Source organism: Cottoperca gobio, chromosome 1, assembly GCF_900634415.1.
Source record: "Cottoperca gobio chromosome 1, fCotGob3.1, whole genome shotgun sequence".
NCBI classification, from domain to species: Eukaryota; Metazoa; Chordata; class Actinopteri; order Perciformes; family Bovichtidae; genus Cottoperca; species Cottoperca gobio.
This window is the reverse complement of record NC_041355.1, coordinates 2,229,692-2,248,985: the sequence shown is the minus strand read 5'-3', so window position 1 is coordinate 2,248,985 and position 19,294 is coordinate 2,229,692. Positions and strand designations below refer to the sequence as shown.

General features: G+C 43.7%; 1 long non-coding RNA gene across 1 annotated transcript in view; it reads right to left on the bottom strand.

The window, feature by feature from the left end:
* The window catches only part of LOC115006721 (uncharacterized), a 90,041-nt gene extending 75,840 nt beyond the window's left edge, over positions 1-14,201 (bottom strand). Inside the window, exon 1 of the long non-coding RNA XR_003832111.1 lies at positions 13,946-14,201. This is a non-coding gene — a long non-coding RNA (uncharacterized LOC115006721). The remainder of the gene's footprint in view (positions 1-13,945) is intronic.
* Between the last annotated feature and the right edge of the window lie 5,093 nt (positions 14,202-19,294).

Genomic DNA, 19,294 nt, shown 5'->3' with positions numbered 1-19,294 from the left:
ATAGAGAGCTCCATTCACACACACACACACACACACACACACACACACACACACACACACACACACACTTTCCACTGTAATACACAATCATATACAATCCACACATTCGCACATCCCAAAGGACGTCATTACAGTGATTGGCTTTAAGACATTTTGCTGATCAGGATATTTGTGTGTTGCATTTGCATCTTAAGTACATAAAGTAACTTAAACACATATGTGTGTGTGCGTGTGTGAGTGTGTGTGTGTGTGTTGGTGTGCATGGGTTTTTTTGTTAAGAGGTATAGAGCAGAAGAAGCCAGTAGAGAGAGAAAGAGAAGAGGAGAACAGCGGGAAAGAAAGGAGGAGTGAGGCCATGCATGGTCAGAGAGGGCAGACGTGAGCTAAATAGCTGAGTTGGCAACTGTAGAGGGAAGACAATGGTGGGTGAGTCACACTGCTGTGTGATGAGGTACAGTGTAAGGACAGTAGCCTTTTTCTCTTTCTTCCTGTGGGGATATGTTATCTCTGGCGGGAAGCAGTGAGCTGTATGTCTGTGTTTCGTCTCATGACGTTTTTTGATTGTCTGTAAACTGCGGAGCCAAGAGTAAACAGCAGAAATACGCCGTTCACCATCTACCCAGAATCATCGCTTGCACGTATTTCATTGCTCAACGCACCACCTTGTCGGATCACGGTGCATCGCGCTGCGGCAAAAGTTGGAGCTACTTATTTCAACTGTTCTGCAGGACAACCCTGTGTGTTTTTTTTTTTGCAGGAGCCCTCTGTGTTGGCTCAGCAGGGGGGGGGGGGGTGAGAGGACTGCATCATTCCCACATGGCCGTTGTCTGTGTTAACACGCGTGGATCGCAGTCGGTGCTCTGCGTCATCACAAAGGTGTCGCATGAGGTTGAGGTCAGGGTTCTGTGCAGGCCAGTCAAGTTCTCATACACCAAACTTGGACCTGGTTTAATTTGAGCATGAGGAAACAGGAAATGGTTCTCACCAAAGTGTCTGAAACGTCATTGTATGCTGTAGCATTAAGAGTTCTCCTCATTAGAAGCGGCCAAGTCCAACGGGCAATATTTCAGGGGTTCAAGCCAAGACTTTCTTTTCTGTGCTCCACTCATTGTTTACAATCCGATTAGAAACGTGAAACACAAGAATGGAGTCTACGGCTTGTCTCTATAAACAGATATCTGTAAATATATGCAGATAAATAAATAATATTGCATTTCGGACAATGCGTTCGGCCTTTTTCGCTCTCCACACGGACTGTTTCCCTGCATTCAACCAAAGCTCGCTCTTACGTGATTGGCCGAAACTACTCAGATTACAAATGAAAACGCTTCTGATGCCTAAATCTTGTCCCGTTGTCTAAAGATTTTGCATCCAAATGCAGATATGTGTTTGTAGAGATTAGTCTGCAGGGAATTAATTGGCAACTAAATAATTGTTTTCGTAAATCTTTAAGCAAAAATGCCAAATATTTGATGGTTAAGTTTAATTTCAATATGATCCTTAAATCCAAGTTATTCAGGAACTCCTCGTTAACGATTCATGATTCCCCGTCTCCTGCATACACATTTCTAAAGAAGGACTCTCCTTAATTATTGGTTATGGCATAGATTGTGTGTCACAGGACTGGCAGGAGTAAGCGAGATGGAAGAGCTCTTATGTGTGTTTTCTCCATCCACTGTTACTGGTTGGATATTCTTTATAAAGAGCACACAGTTAAAGTGTTATTTCCATATGTATGTATTTGTAAATGTATTTACCCGACGCAGCACAGTTGCAACACTCATCTTATAGTTTATAAAGGGTAAAGGTCGGGATCTTTTCTTCTATCTGCCTCCAGCAGTCATTTATGTTTTTATCTGAGGGGCCGTCCAGATACCTTTGTCGACACAGTATAATGTAGTAGCAGCCAGTGCAGTGATTTGTTCAGTGTGTGTGTGTGTGTGTACAAAGACATAATGGTGCACCCAACTTTGTGTGACATGCATACAGACGCAGAACAGATACGAACTCCCGTGTGTGATATTTTGAGTTTACACGTCTCAATGTGTCCTTGACTGAGCTTGCTCTGAGTGACGCAGAAAGAAGCTGCACTCTGTGAAGTCCCCAACACTCACATCTCTCTCTCTCTCCCTCTCCCTCTCTCTCTCTCTCTCTCTCTCTCTCTCTCTATCTTTTCTCTCTCTCTCTGTCTCTCGTCACATCACCCCACCCAGCAAGCCGGCCTTTATCCTAAAGGACATATCTGGAATGTAATGCAATTTGTAGGGGAAGGAGGCAGAGGCAGGATGAATGATATATTGACTTCTATATAAAAAGCAAGGCTGGAGTGGTAATCTCATTTCAGGATGCGGTGATGAGATTTTGGCCTGTTTTCTCTCCAAGATGATGTGACTTTGGTCCTGACATCATCATGCTGCTGCCGTGTGTGTGTGTGTGTGTGTGTGTGTGTGTGTGTGTGTGTGTCTGTGTGTGTGTGTGTGTGTGTGTGTGTGTGTGTGTGTGTGTGTGTGAGTGCTTCATGCTCCATGATATGCTACTTTGATTTTATCTGGAAGTTCAGCTAAAATTGCATCTTTCTATTTTTGTGTGCATGGTGGAGATACAATCTCGCTCTCTAAACTCTTTGCTCTCCTAAATGTGCACGTTTTGAGGGATTCTAGAAATAAACCTGCCTTTTAAACAAGTCTGCTCTGCTTTGTATGTAGGAAATGCAGAAAGGCAGCATCAACACAGGAGGTATGAAGCCAGGATGAAAGGTTAGGCGGTGATAGACAAACGTGGAGATATTAACTACACATTCATGATTTCAGAACAGGTTATTAGGACCAACATGTTATAATAACTAAATATGTTAAGCCTCAAATCAATTATGAAAATGACTGCTTTTTATTCACTATTCAAACTCAAGTCAGATGTGACATTTCCTAAACAGAATATCCAATATATGCCCGTTCATATTAAAAGAAACTACTTCTTCCATTGTCTTCATTTTCAGTTTTCATTTTGATTCTACAATGTGATGATATCTTCAGGTGATTCTGAACGTTGACCGACTTTCCCTTCAGCTCCCTGTGGTCGTCTCGCTGCAGGCCGTGCGTGTAAACGGGAGTGCACTGTATGCCCTGCTTACCCAGCCAGTGTCGCCTAGCAACAAGTTACTGTGTGCATTTGTTTATGTGGCACTGGACGTTGTTGGTCACGTAAAAAAACATTTTATTGTTTTGTGACTGGCTGCTGTGTGTATTTCTGCATGTTTATGTTTGGTGGGTCTATTTATTCATTATATTCTGGTGTTAATGCTACTTGTTGTTGCTTTATGCCATTTAATGTAAAGCAAGTCGAATTGAAATGTTGTATAAAAAGGGAATGTTCTCACTTTGCCTACTAAAAACTAAACTATGTGGCATGTTTCAACAATTATTCGATGTTTTTTAAAACCTCACATGTTTAGCACGATGCAAACGATTATATATTTGAAAATAGCATGTTTTAAGATCAAGTTGAGATAGGGTTAAGGACTTGTAGGCTTGATTTGGCAGAAAAGACTCGCAATATGATCTAGTGAAATATCCAAATTGCAGGAGCTGCAATATTTCTTAAAGGCCAAATATACCAAAGAAATACATTCTGAATTAAGTTCTGTGGAGCTGCAGAGATCCCGGCCTACAAATCGTATTCTACACATTTAAGAAAGATTATTTGCAGATTCTATAAATAAATCCCACCTTCATCATTTAATATATTTTTCAATGGAAATTACAATAATGATGCAAATGATAAATCCCTCCAATATCGTGAATCATATTGCAAAATCAGTCAATGAATCATTTTCTTCCTCCAAATCTTTCAGCCCTGCTGCACACACACACACACAGTACAGAGGAGATGACATGTTCCACCTCCCCAACGCACCTGATTCACAGTGTTCATTTTATTGGACTCATTTTGATATGACAACAACACCGCATGCCTCTGATACTCGAAACATGTAGCAGTGAAACAGCATTTCTGAAGACAAAATAACAAGGGCACACTGCACTGGAACATAAATGTATTTCTGGTTTCACACGCCTGTTGTAGCTTCATGCTGCTCACAGTTGGTCATTTATTTTGACTTGGGTGAGTTTCTCTTGCCGTTGCTCCGGTTCACTGTAAGAGGCCTGAGCGGTCGACGGCGCTGCTTTGTTTGTCGTTACCCAGGATTCTCAGTGTTGTCATGGTAATGCATGTGTGTGGGAGATCTTAGGGGGAAAGAGAAATAAGGAAGAGAGTACATCTCGACTTTGTGTTTTGCCCTCACCTCCCAAAGATGTTGTGTATCCTGTGGAGTGTGCAACCTTAACAAACTGCATTACGATAACTTAATCTTTATTGTTGTTGTTTTTATTTATACTTAGATTTGTTATTCTTTTCATCCTTGTCCTATTAAGAGATTAATAAAGGTTTAATCGTATTTCTTCAATCAGTGGTAGAAAGAAATGTTTTGAAGAGAGAACAATGCAATTAAAACAATTCATTTTTGACAAGAGAGTAACAAATTATTATATATAAAATAAAGAGTGTTGTCATCAAAGAATAAGAAAAACTAGTCCCTCACAAAGACCTTTTTTGTCCTTTTTTAAAAAGCAGATTTAAGACTTGAGTCAATTGATTTAGTTGATTACCACAAACTTAAATGGCAACTGTTTTGATTGTTGATAAATCGTTTAAGTTCATTTTCAAGTAATAATGTCAACTGGTTACAGATTCTCCAATCTGAGGATTTACTGCTTTTCTCTGTTTTGTGTCATTTTAAATTGAATATCTTTGGCTGCTGGACCGGTGGGTCGAACAAAACAAGACATCTGAAAACTTCATCTTTTATTGATCTATCTTCGGCGGTTTGATCGAGAAACTGACTGAATAATTGAGAAAATAATTGTCAGACTAATAGATTATTTATTGTTTATCCTAAATTGCAGCCCTGGACCGGATAGCTGCTGTTTTGACAAGCAACATCTCTGAATAGCATGTTTTTACTTCCTCAGATTTAGAAGTATTCTTAAGGTTTTGAGTAAACAAAACCAATCTGAAGACAACATGCTACATCAAAACACAATGCAGTGACGGGGACAAAGGGAGAAAATGATAGACTGACTCCAGGCAGCCATTATAAAATTGAATACACCAAATATTGCATTCACTCACACGTTTAACACCCAGCGTCTGCCTCGACACTCACAAACAGAAATACAGAGCGTGTCACACGTCCAACACCTAGAGTACATACTGCCAACAGCTGTCGGATATGAACGCCGTGTCTCTCTCGTATCCTTTTCTTTCCTCTGGTTCAACTCTCAGACACATGAACATAATGTATTCACACACACTCACTCGCGTCTGTCTACGACTTCGCTACAAAAACTGGATTAAGTGCACACCGCTCTGGGAAATTAAAGGATTATATGAGAAGAGATATTTAGTTTGTCTCAACATATAAAAACACACGCACACACTTTCCAACATTACTTCCTGCCCACACACACACGCACACACATGCACAGACGATATACACTAATTGACATATACCGACATGACTTTTGACCCCACTCAAACACATGGAAAAAAAGAAGCCCTCCAACTCATACACTCTGTTTGGTGGGAATCATTAAATGACAGACACACACACATACACACACAGCTGCCAAGCACTGGTATTTTCCCCTGGTGTTAGTGAGTGCTAATTGACAAAAGGTTTTGGACGGTTTAGCCCCTGTTGTGATTGCCAATTGGCTGATTTCACAAAGCTTGTGAATAACTGGTGTGCTAAATTAAACAAAAGCAACACAATAGACATCAATGAAGTGGAAACACATTCCAGTTTTGGCCAAAGAAAGAAAACAGGCAGCCGTAAAAATCAGTGAATGTCACCTCTGCCATTAAATGTCAGTATCACTATGCGTCAGCTTACACCATTAAGTTTACAGACTGCAGCCTCTGTTTTTGTAATAGTGTGCACCAACTGCATCTCCGTCATTAATCATCATTAATCAGCTTTCTTAAAAAGTGTAGTGATAGAGTTTCATCCTGTATCCAACACAAATCAACAGTTTCAAGAATTTACACATTTACTACTATACGTTCTTGAATGTGTGCAGCTGGTTATCAAACACAGGAAGGCCTGTGAGCCAGGTGAATACCGCTGATGAACTGGAAACAACATTCAAACTGTCCATTGAAAACAAGTCCTTCACTGAGAAAGGACTTGTTGTCAATGGAAAGGCTTTACCAGCCCTCCAATGGATGAATTCACTCACTGATGTCATATGTTGGTGTCGAGTCTCTGTGGTGTTGTATGACTTTACGTTTGTGTCGGTGTCAGTGTCACGAGAACCGACGCTTTGGTACCAATTTGATGCCAAAACTCTTAAAATGTGGCGGTGCTCCAGACTAACGGCGTCCCGTCGTTCTGGGGACGGTAGAAAAATGTGTTTGGGACGCAGTAAACTCATTATTGACGCGTGCAGGGGACACACTAGACCGGGATAGTATTTTGAAAGTGCCGGTCCTTCTCTAAACAGTTTCCAATGACAGCTTCTCAGATGGTTCTGTGTAACTAACCATCTGGCGCCTCAGGTTAATTGTTTGAGTAATTTTTCATTATTGGTGCAGCAATCTGTCTTATTCTTAAAATAATTGTACTGCTCTAGCTGAGCAAAAGGAGATTTTAGGGATCAAAAATGGCCGAGATGTAGATTTTGTTTCGGTAAACTAGGTTGTGTTTTCTACAGTGGATTCTGGGTGGATTGCGAAACCCAAAATCCAATGAGCACAGTTCACTAAATGCCTATTGTGATATGAGCCAATTAAACAAGTAAAAACAGGGCTCTACAAGCTATTTCCGCACCCTTACACAAACCTACAGTAGAAACCCTGCACACATCTGAAGTGTTCTGCTGCTGACATACATACTGTAGCAGAGGGAGAATGTCTTTTCCTCTCAAAGTATATTTCATGTTTTCATCTTATTAGAAAGCTCGGGCTCAGAGCTGTGGCATTTGTGGGAACCATTGAGACACTGAATGGGATTGGGCTTTACAAACGAATTTGACTTGACACGATTCGACAGAGTGAAACCACAATAAATATGATTGTTCTCTTTGTAGATGCCCAGTTCACATATGTATCACAAAGGCACATGAAGTAGCTTCTTCAGTCCCACAGTGATTCCTTTTGATCCTCTACTCGCAAATAAAGAAACAAAAAGCTCACTTCACAGCTGTTTTCAGAGATTTCTTACATTTTGTTTTAATGCTTTCCTAATAATTGCAGTTTCCTATATCGGTAGTTCTCAACCTGGGGGTCGCAGAGAACTGCTTGTAGCGGTGATATAATTTGCCTTAGAATAGATTGTATTGAGTGTGTTTGAGAGTCAAAGGGGTCGTGCACATGAGTTTCAGACGGGGAGAGAAAAAGTCACGAAACGCATCAAAAAACATCAACCTGATTATTCTGGGGGGTCGCGACTCGAAAAGGTTGAAAGCCACGATCTTATATAATTGAACGTTATTAACTGTTCGCCCTCCTTGTTTACTGTTGCTACGTACTGTATTTCAGGCTTTCTGTTCTCGCACGTCCACATTTGCAGTGTACAATAATAACGCGACAGATAAAAACAGAAATGTGGGATTTCCTCTTTAGATAGCTAGCTAGTTAAGCTAGCTAATTAAGCTAGCTAATTAAGCTACCTAAGTAAGCTAGCGTTAGCTCCATGAGTTGATGTAAGATCAAATGTCTTAGCATATTTCAACAACAATGACATAGGTTTTATTTATGCTTTATTCTTCACATTTTTAAGTAACATGTTTAACTTTAAACACATGTTTAACAAGGCTTTTAGGATAAGTGAATACCAATGTGTTTTTACATATTTTGTTGGGGTTAGCGTGTAAACTTACTAAACTCTTTTAGCAGGACAGAGACACTAACGTTAGCTTTCATACTATGATGCTAACGTTTGCAGTATACAGCAGATATACTGTTTAATCTGGTCCTTATATTACTTTTATATAATATAATATATATATAACAAATCCACAGACGGAAAGAAATGTGTGGATCTCACATATAAAAAGCTTGTCAGCTTCTGGGTGTTAAACGGACGTTCTCGTGGATTTCTCAAACAGGGAGCGAAAAACAATTCAAATGATCCCTTAAATATTATCAAAGTTTTCGGTTGGGTAACGGGGAGAATTCTCTTCGCCCTTGTTCTCCATCATTGTCTCTGTCGGGATATTTCAAGCAACAGGAAAGGGGGGATACAAATGACGCCCAAACCCCAGAGAAATGTGTCACCAGAGAGGAGAGAAAACAGAGAGAGATGCCTGCAAGATAAGAGACAAGAGACAAATCAAAAAACAATCTCCCTGTTGCTCTCCTGCTGCTGGTATCTTGGGGTTTGAACGACAGATCTTTGACGGGAAATGGAGGAAGTGCTGATGTGCTGCTCAGTCAAGGGAGGTAATGCAATTTCAATAGTCCAGTGTCTAGTATTTAATGGGACAGCCAGAGAGATTTCTCCTCTTAGCCCTGAAGAGCACCTCAAAGCAGAACATCAGAGGGGTTTTCAAGCCAGGCCACAGTGTCTCCAAACTACCACAGAGGCAGTGCTGTGTGCAGAAGACAAGGCAGAGGTAATAAAACCGAATAGAGACGAGGAGGCTGGGAGGAAAACACATCTATTGAACGCTTTCTCCATCTTTCCCACCCATTTGTTATTTTTTTTCCTCTGCCTTTTCATTTTACCCTGTGGCATCCCTCTCTCTCTGTCTCTCTTTCTCTCTCTCTCTCTCTCTCTCTCTCTCTCTCTCTCTCTCTCTCTCTCTCTCTCTCTCTCTCTCTCTCTCTCTCTCTCTCCCTATCTCCCTCTCTCCCTCTATCTATCTTTCTGTCTCTATCACCTCTAGCCCTCTTTGCCTCCTCTCCTCCCCCTGCTTTTGCTTCCTCTTCCTCTCTCAGCATACACACCACGATCTCTCCTTGATTTCCAGAGAGAGGTGGGTATAGCAGCAGCCGGCATACAAACTAGCTGACTCAATACACACACACACACACACACACACACACACACACACACACACACACACACACACTGCATGAATAGGGTGTGTGCATTGGGGACGGTATGGAAAGATGGAGGCAGAGATGGCGAGAAATGAGAGGAAAAGGAAGGATGAGAGTAAAGGTGTTTAGGGAGGGGAAATTGAAAGAAAAAGAGAAGGTGTGAGTCCCTTTCTGGAGTGTTTAGGTCGGGATAAGCTCTAGTTCTGGCATGCTGGCATCAGCAAGACATGCGTCATCATACATTAAGCAGCTCATTCATCATTCACACTATAAACATGAGATATGGGGTCACCGCTGGGTTGACTCATTGTTTCAAAACGTATCGCTCGGGTTAATGAAACCGGCTCTCAGGAATTCTTAAACTACGACTTCAGATACAAAGTGATTCTAGTTTTTAGGATTCCCAGACAAAAACCATCAAATTTTGATGAGCCTTGGGCCAAAAAACGTTCAGGCACCATTTCAGCACAAAAAGGTTTAATTCAGGGTTATGAAAGCATGGACGTACGCCCACAAATCGACTATTCACAATATTGGTATCTAGCGCAATGATAGTAAACCTAAAACAATGCAGATAAATTGTACTAAAAAAACAGTTTTAATGGAAATACTTTCTACTGATGGTGTGCTTTCTCTGGAAATGAGAGCTGTTACTGTTGAATTGTTTTAATTAAATATTTCAATGTTGTGAGCAGCACAAACTATTTTCCATTCAACTCTGTACAAAGAGACACATGGTTAGATAATCCAAAATATTATATTTCTTTTTCCTTTTTTATCTTGAAAAAACAAGATATTTGATCAATCTTGTGTGTACAAGATATAGATCTCATACAAATATCAATAATAATAATAATATCTTGTATTGTATTATTATTTGTATCTTATGAGAACAATATAATACACTTTTTTAGGACTTTTGGGGCTCTGTAATACAAATATAGCAGTTTTAGATTTTTTATCCGATATTCTAATATGGGCAGGAAAAGTAACAAAACCCCAATTCAAAAATTAACAATTACAAGCAAAAGGCCTACATTTTAAATTCTTCCAATAAAATATATATATATATAGTAAAAATATTAATATCTATCTGTATCTGTAAATTTGTAAACTTTGTTCTTATAGTCTACTGCATTAATATAATGCTATATATATTTTATATATACGATATATTATTATAATATATTATTTTATATTTATATATTATATATAAAAAATAAAAAATAAATATATGAAATAATATAATGTACAATTTAATCCATTAAAGTACCTCAAAATTAACTGTACTTAGTTACTCAAGTATTTAGGTATGAGAGTAACAGAAAGTAAAGAACACGAACACACTGATTGAAATAATACAGATTAGGAGTAACGGATAGTAAACTGCCTCCTGTTTCCTTTACTATTTGCATACTGGATGTGTGCAAGTGTGTGTGTAGATGTGTGTGTGTTGGAGTTGCAACCTGCAACAATACCTTCCTAATTAATGTTCCCCAGTGTTGGTACAATCTTCCTGAAATGCTAACTCGCCTCATACAGGGAATATGGCACATTATTAATCCACGTGCTTGTTTGAGTGTGTGCATCCTGAGCTCAGAAGTGTGTGTCTGCAGCGTGCACGTGTGCTCGTGCAGGATCATGTCTGTATCCATGTCTCTACACTTGTACAGTATGGTGTGTATGTGCAGTGTGTGTTGGTGCGTAATACCCTAAACATTTGTGGTTACTTTTCTCATGACAAGTAGCCCAATCCAAGATTATCTTTCAACGTATTAACCAAACAGAAACTGAATAAATGTAACAGTAAACAATGGCAGGGCAAAAAGAAATGTCTTCACATTCAGACCCAGTCAGCAGGGAGGTGCCATGTCAACTCTGCATGCAGATTTGCTTCCACCCTACGGGGTATCCCCCCCAACAAAGATCAACATTATGACAAGAGATATGCTGGCTCTCTGTGCACCAACATGCTTAATATGGGCAGCCAGTTTCTGTTGAAATATGAATGGCTTTGACAAATAATAACTGATGAGAGATGATTGTTAATCTAGCCTGGGATTTCAGCAGCTACGTGCTTCATGTTCCTCCCTTGCAGTCGAAGCTAAAGGGGTGAACAAAAAAGCACTAAATGGATGCAAGAGCGAGGAGGGATCTCCCATCACACAGCAGTGTTTCGTGAGTATTCCTGAAGAACTTGCCCCACAGTTATGCCTCTAGGTACTGAGCATGAACCAGGGATGGATGGTTCACTCCTGGTCCTGCAGAACATGATACAAACAGAAAGGAATACGACCTTTACAACTTCAGGGGAAGTGAGGGCAACAACAGGGCGCAATGACAAGACGGATCAGACATTAAACCTGTCTCTTTTGTACTTGCAGACATTCTGGCAGTTCCTCTCTACTAAAATTGTCTCTTTTCATTACTGCTGATTTTAAATGTTGCCACCTGCCTTTTTCCTGATGTAAGAATTAGAGTCCCACCATTTTTTGATACATCTGCTGCGGCGGCACAAAAAGCTTTCACTGTACAGCTGCTCGTGGAGAGATTTCTATGCAGTTTTATTTAGTGAAGTTGTTCTCAAGAATCAAACGGAGCAGTTTAGTTACCACAGGTTCACAGAGCCCTTTGTTCTGCTCTTACAACTCTTGAGACTGGAAGACTGTGCTGCAGCAAGCACTGCAGTGCTAATGCAGGATGAAAGCAAGATGAGCGACCTCTAAGATAGTTATCAATGAATTCCCAGGACAACTAAAGACTTCGCTGTGACTGAGGGATCTCTGGCCTTGGCTATTTCTCACACCCAAACACATAATGTCCCTAAAAGGAGTCGCTGTTCTGTTTTAGTGGGACTACCTCATGTCTATTCATGGCGCGAGAGGAGGGCGACCCTGCTCCTCTCTCTCTCTCTCTCTCTTTCTATCAATCTTTCTGTCTTCCTTTTCTTTCCCTCTCTCTCCCTCTGTGGCACTCAGCCAACAACTGGAGTCAGTCAGTGGAAAAACTCTGTTAGTAGTCCATGCCCTGTGGGACGAAGTGGCAACAACATCCGTTACAACAGATAGTCGGGCAATAGGCGGTGGGCACAGGGCAAAGCAACCGAGAATTGAACTGGCTGAGCGACTTCATGTCACACATATGCAGTCAGTGGTCGACTGTGATTTAACTTCTGCTGCACAGCCACATTTTTAGTTGGCTTATACTCTGATGCCAAAGTTTCTTTGTGAATTGTTTGGACCACATGCTACTTGGCATTTGTTCTACAAGTCTCTGCTCTACTGGAGCATCAAACACCTCGGTGGAGGCTGCTAACGCTCCAGAATATTTGATTGGGTTGAAATCTGGTGACCGTGAAGGTCGAAGCATCCCACATCTTTTTAATTTTCATTTAACCATTTAGTGCAACCATAACCATGCCCTGTATGGAAGAATCTGGATTGGTTATGTTTCTTAATTTCTTCAGATGTTTTCTTTAAAGAAGTGCAGCAGCGTGTGTCGATTTCTGCTCGTTACATGCATACAGGGCTCTTTATACTTCCTGCTTCACAGTTACGTGGAATACTTACAAATTGATTTTGTGAGATTATACACAAATTACAGTTAACTGACCGGTTTTACACTCAAAGTTCAGTTTACTCATCAGGAGGAGAACTACACAGGCGAGCTCGGTGGCTTTGGAGAAGCTTTCCAACAAAAAAATAATATAAAAATAAAATAATAATCCTGATGATGTCTAATGAAAAATGCTTTCAGCTGTATCAGAGGAAATGTAGAATTCAGTGATATGGACTGGAAGTTAGTATATCTCCGCCTCTGTTGCTTTAATTTTGACCATCTTTTTTTTTTTTTAAATCTGTCTGACTCCCCAACCTTGTAGAAATGCAACACTAAATTGCCGGAGTACCGCTTTAATTTGTCCCCCTGTCTGTACATGGTAAACCTCTTGCATGCACACGCGCTTGTAGTGGGATGCCCTACAGTGTGTGGATCTGCATGTTAAGACTAACATGGAAAAACTAAAACCATGCCCATGGCTCCATTGAAATATTCCTGGGGGATACATCTCAGTCCTGACAGCTTAAAATATGAAAGAATGTAGTTTTAGGCCTGATGTATTCAAGTCTTTCCCACCACATACTTCTCAGATCTAATGCTGACATGAACATACATATGAAACTACCATTTCAAAGACATCTCAGAGATAAAAAAAAAAAGGAGTTCAGTGGGCTGGATGGTTCACTGCCTGCAGCCCTGAGTGTGTGGAGCCGCTGTCCAGGGTGCTGAACACTCACAGTGCGGGTATGAGGGCTAAACCGTGCTGGTCCCTCCGCCACTGCAGCCCGTCCCGGGACAAAAATTAATTAATACCAAGTGACCAGCCTAAACATTTGACACGTTTCCAACATATCTGTAAATGCTTCACATGTGCGAATCAAAGTTGCACAGTTACAGGCTGCACCGCACACACACATCAGCAGCTGATACTGTTCATCTGGATATATGTGTCTGCGCCCGCATTATCAATGGATACACACCGGGATATAAGACAAGCAAGGCTGCCTGGGAAAAGGAAACCAGCAAAATCCCGTCAGTCATCACGACTATACACACACACACAAACACACACACACGAATGCACACGCTCGCACGCACGCACATGCACGCACACAGATGGGTTCAGAGTCGGTGATTTGAGAACCGCAGGAATGCCATGAGCTGTTGGCGTAATTTAAAGTTGCCTACGCACTGTGAGTCCAGCCAACACAAAGCAGACATGTGAAATGAAGCCGAAACGCTTCGTGCGCAATCTACAGATGTTCGCTTCTGGTTTGCACTTTACCTGCTCCAGATGCCAACGTGGAAGAAGGCGCCTCGCAGGTCTTCCTCAGCAAAACGGTCCGCTCGTTGCCTCTGGCAGCATGTGTGGCTGTGTTTTTGTGTCTACTGATTTGGATCCCAGGTTGCACGTGTCTCCTCTGCGGTGACCCGGGAAAGAGCTCAGGCAGCAGCAGATTTTGGGATGCAAATCGCGCCTGGTGTGATGTGCTGCCTCCTCGCCTCGCTGTCTCCCTCGTTCTCTGTCTCTCTTCTCTCAGTTTCTGCCTCTCACACTGCGTCAGGCTCCACTCCCCCCTCCCCTCTCTCTCTCTCTCTCTCTCTCTCTCTCTCTCTCTCTCTCTCTCTCTCTAACAGTGGAACAGACGGTGATTAATTCGCTGGAATTCAGTTTCTCTCCCTCTCATTCTCTCTCTTTCTATATGTGCCTCAATCACCCTCAAACCGTCGCCTCTGCCTCTGAACTGAAGCGACGGCGAGCCAGCTGTTCCGGTAGAGGAGAGAGGGATGCATGGCACTTGAAGTGCAGCAGACATTCATTTAGATTAGATGCTCTCCCATTTGGAGAGCGAGATAGTCAGATAAGTACCGTACTATCAAACCCAAACTGGGAAAGTTCTTGACGAAATTGTTTGAAATCCAGTCCTAGAGCAGAGCTGGATTTTTTTTATTTTGGGAGAACATTTCTGGGTGATCCAGCTGCTGGTGGATACATCAGGTCCTGCTGCAGGCAAAGCTACTGTCGCCCTACCAGAATGAGCAGTCCAATGTTATTTGGCTGTTTGCCTAAATGCACTATGGGGCGACCTGATGTCCTGCCAGCAGACATGGTCAGATTAACTGCCTCTTTAGTACAGGCGCACATGCACTCACACAGCCATGGAGGCAGATAGATAAACAACCAGTAAGAGAAATACATGGAAGACAATTAACAGCACAATAATATAGTGTCAGCTAAAATGCATGGCCTTTTTTCCCAGATAACATAAATCTACTGTTGTATGTTCATTGGCTTACATCATATGTCGCATTAGTGGATATTGAGACTATTTATAAACCCAGTAATCTGAAGCTATGTGCCTGTAGGTGATGGCTGACATTGGAGTGAACCGCACCCTTGTGAACCTCATAAAGCATGATCGAGGAATTAGGAATTAGAGGGGGGGGGTTGAGATGAGAGGCAGATGAGGTCAAGGAGGGACAAAAAGGAAGAAGTATAATGGGGAGATCATAAATTCACAGAAATCCCTCCTCCTGTCTGTCTCCGTGCACATGTGTGGAGAGTTTCAAATGAAATGGACATGATTGACATACTGAATTATTTGTATCTGCTGTATCAGGAGCGCTGTAAGCAGCTGACCTTTGCCCTGACTTCTGACCTGTTGGATAACTTCTCCACAGGGAATGAATACATAAAGAAGCATCTGATTATACCCAAAGGACACTGAGGTCAGTTCCCATTCTTTGTCAAATTTGGAGGTTTAAAGTTATAATTCTTTCAAGATTTTTGTAAAAATTAAAGCCCATTGTAATATTATCCACCGTCAGAACTTTTGTTTTGCAAGAAATACACAGCCATTCAATGTATTTACATTCAGCAGTGGTGAAAGAAATATTCAGAGTAAAATGGTCCGAGTCTGTGTTTTACTGTTGATGTTTTTGGATTAACATCACTGGTGTATTAATGTTTGTGTTGCATTTCACTGCTGCAGTTGTGCTTCAAGAAGGGTAAGAAAAATGGACTGCATATGGAAATATGGAAATATGCAGTCCACACTGTATAGGGTAACATCAAAAAAACAAGTGTGTGTGTGATCGGTTTTAAACATTGCAGAGAGTGATGATGAGCTGCAGGCGCACACCTCCGATCTCTCATCAACTCCTGTTACTGTGTCCTGCTGTTGTGTGGGAAACTGCACAGCACGGAGCCTGATCACGCTTTGCTCATGACATGATGGAAGAAGGTCAATTAGTGTCTGAAGTCTTAATTAAAACATGAGTTTGTTTGGCTTCACTGCGAGCAGATACACCAGGTTCTGTTCCAGTTTAAGTTAACTGGACCGAGTTTCTATGTGAAAGACGAGCAGATGCTGGTATTGTTTGATTCGATATGTTTACTTCTAGTTCCCGCAGAATTAAAGCCTTTAGCATTTCTCCCTCAGAATCGACTTCCTGGCAGTATTGAAAAGGCATTAAAACTGTATTTAGACCTTGAAGTTGCGCTCCCAGACTGCAGGGTTACTTGTAGTTCCTAGAGTCTCTAAGACTACAATGGGAGCCAGAGCCTTCAGTTATCAAGCTCCTCTCCAGTGGAACCAGCTTCCAGTTTGTGTTCGGGAGGCAGACACCCTCTCCACATTTAAGAGCAGGCTAAAGACTTTCCTTTTTGATAAAGCTTATAGTTAGGGCTGGCTCAGGTTTGCCCTGGATCAGCCCCTAGTTGTGCTGCTATAGGCTTACACTGCCGGGGGACACCTCCCTGCTCTCCTCCATCTCTTCCTCTCTATCTGTATGCATTTATGTAAATGTATGTTACTAACTCATCATATATATCCATCCATCCATCCATCCATCGTCCACCGCTTATCCGGAATCGGGTCGCGGGGGCAGCAGCTCCAGTAAGGAACCCCAATCTTCCCTTCTCCGGGCCCCATCCTCCAGCTCCGACTGGGGGATCCTGAGGCGTTCCCAGGCCAGTGAGGAGATGTAATCTCTCCACCGAGTCCTGGGTCTTCCCCGGGGTCTCCTCCCAGCTGGACATGCCTGGAACACCTCCCTAGGGAGGCGCCCAGGTGGCATCCTTACTAGATGCCCGAACCACCTCAACTGGCTCTTTTCAACGTAAAGGAGCAGCGGCTCTACTCCGAGTCTCTCACGGATGGCTGAGCTTCTCACCCTATCTCTAAGGGAGACGCCAGCCACCCGTCTGAGAAAACCCATTTTCGGCCGCTTGTACCCGTGATCTCGTTCTTTCGGTCATGACCCAGCCTTCATGACCATAGGTGAGGGTAGGAACGAAGATTGACCGGTAGATTGAGAGCTTTACCTTCTGGCTCAGCTCTCTTTTCGTCACAACGGTGCGGTAAAGTGACTGTAATACCGCCCCCGCTGCTCCGATTCTCCGGCCAATCTCTCGCTCCATTGTCCCCTCACTCGCGAACAAGACCCCGAGGTACTTGAACTCCTTCACTTGGGGTAATGGCTCATTCCCTAGCCGGAGTAGGCAATCCACCGGTTGCCTGCTGAGAGCCATGGCCTCAGATTTGGAGGTGCTGATCCTCATCCCAACTGCTTCACACTCGGCTGCGAACCGATCCAGTGACTGTTGAAGGTCACAGACCGATGATGCCATAAGGACCACATCATCTGCAAAGAGCAGCGATGAGATCCTCAGGTCACCGAACTGCAACCCCTCTCCTCCACGACACGCTTTGGGCGTACAGGGATTGGATGGCCCTCAAAAGTGACCCCCTCACCCCATACTCCCGCAGCACCTCCCACAGTATCACCCGGGGGACCCGGTCATACGCCTTCTCCAGATCCACAAAACACATGTAGACCGGATGGGCGTACTCCCAGGCCCCCTCCAGGATCCTTGCGAGAGTGAAGAGTTGGTCCGTTGTTCCACGACCAGGACGGAATCCGCATTGTTCCTCTTCAATCAGAGGTTCGACTACCGGCCGAACCCTCCTTTCCAGTACCTTGGAGTAGACTTTACCAGGGAGGCTGAGAAGTGTGATACCCCTGTAGTTGGCACACACTCTCTGGTCCCCCTTTTTAAATAGGGGAACCACCACCCCGGTCTGCCAACCCCTAGGCACTGTCCCAGACTTCCACGCAATGTTGACGAGGCGTGTCAACCAAGACAGCCCCTCAACACCCAAAGCCTTCAGCATTTCTGGACGGATCTCATCAACCCCTGCGGCTTTGCCACTGTGGAGTTGTTTGACTACCTCAGTGACTTCCATCAGGGAAATTGACGATGATCCCCCATCAGCTTCCAGCTCTGCCTCAACCATAGAGGGCGTGTTAGTCGGATTCAGGAGTTCCTCAAAGTGCTCCTTCCACCGGCCGATAACCTTCTCAGTTGAAGTCAGCAGGGTCCCACCCTTGCTGTACACAGCTTGGATGGTTCCTCACTTCCCCTTCCTGAGGTGCCGGATGGATTTCCAGAAGCACCTTGGTGCCGACCGAAAGTCCTTCTCCATAGCTTCTCCGAACTTCTCCCACACCCGCTGCTTTGCCTCTGACACGGCAGAAGCTGCCGCCCTTCTAGTCCTTCGATACCCTGCAACTGTTTCCGGAGTCCTCCCGGATAACATAACCCGGAAGGACTCCTTCAGTCGGACGGCTTCCCTGACCACCGGGGTCCACCACGGTGTTCGAGGGTTACCGCCCCTTGAGGCACCTAAGACCTTGAGACCACAGCTCATCACCGCAGCTTCAGCAATAGAGGTTTTGAACATCGCCCACTCAGGTTCAATGCCCCCAACCTCCACAGGGATGGCTGAAAAGCTCCGCCGGAGGTGTGAGTTAAAGATCCCCAGGACAGGGGCTTCCTCCAGACGTTCCCAGTTCACCCGCACTACCCGTTTGGGTTTACCAGGTCTGTCCAGAGTCTTCCCCCACCCCTTGATCCAACTCACCACCAGATGGTGATCAGTCGACAGCTCTGCCCCTCTCTTCACCCGAGTGTCCAAAACATGTGGCCTCAGGTCAGATGATACGATTACGAAATCGATCATTGACCTTTGGCCTAGGGTGCTCTGGTACCACGTGCACTTATGAGCATCCTTATGTTCGAACATGGTGTTTGTTATGGCCATTCCATGGCTAGCACAGAAGTCCAACAACAAACGACCGTTCGGGTTTAGATCAGGGAGGCCCTTCCTCCCAATCACGCCTCTCCAGGTGTCTCCATCGTTTCCCACGTGTGCATCGTTGCCCAGAACTGCGGTTTGGGGCATAGGCACAAACAACAGTCAGAGTTTTCCCCCCCATAACCCGAAGGCGTAGGGAGGCGACCCTCTCATCCACCGGGATAAACTCCAACGTAGCGGCGCTCAGCCGGGGGCTAGTGAGTATCCCCACCCCGGCCCGACGCCTCACACCTTGGGCAACTCCGGAGAAGAATAGAGTCCAACCCCTATCCAGGAGTACGGTTCCAGAGCCAAGACTGTGCGTGGAGGTAAGCCCCACCAGATCCAACTGGTAGCGATCCACCTCCCGCACTAGTTCCGGCTCCTTCCCCCACAGAGAGGTGACGTTCCACGTCCCCAGAGCCAGCCTCTGCTGCCCGGGTCTGGTCCGTCGAGGTCCCTGACCATCACTGCCACCCATGTGACAGCGCACC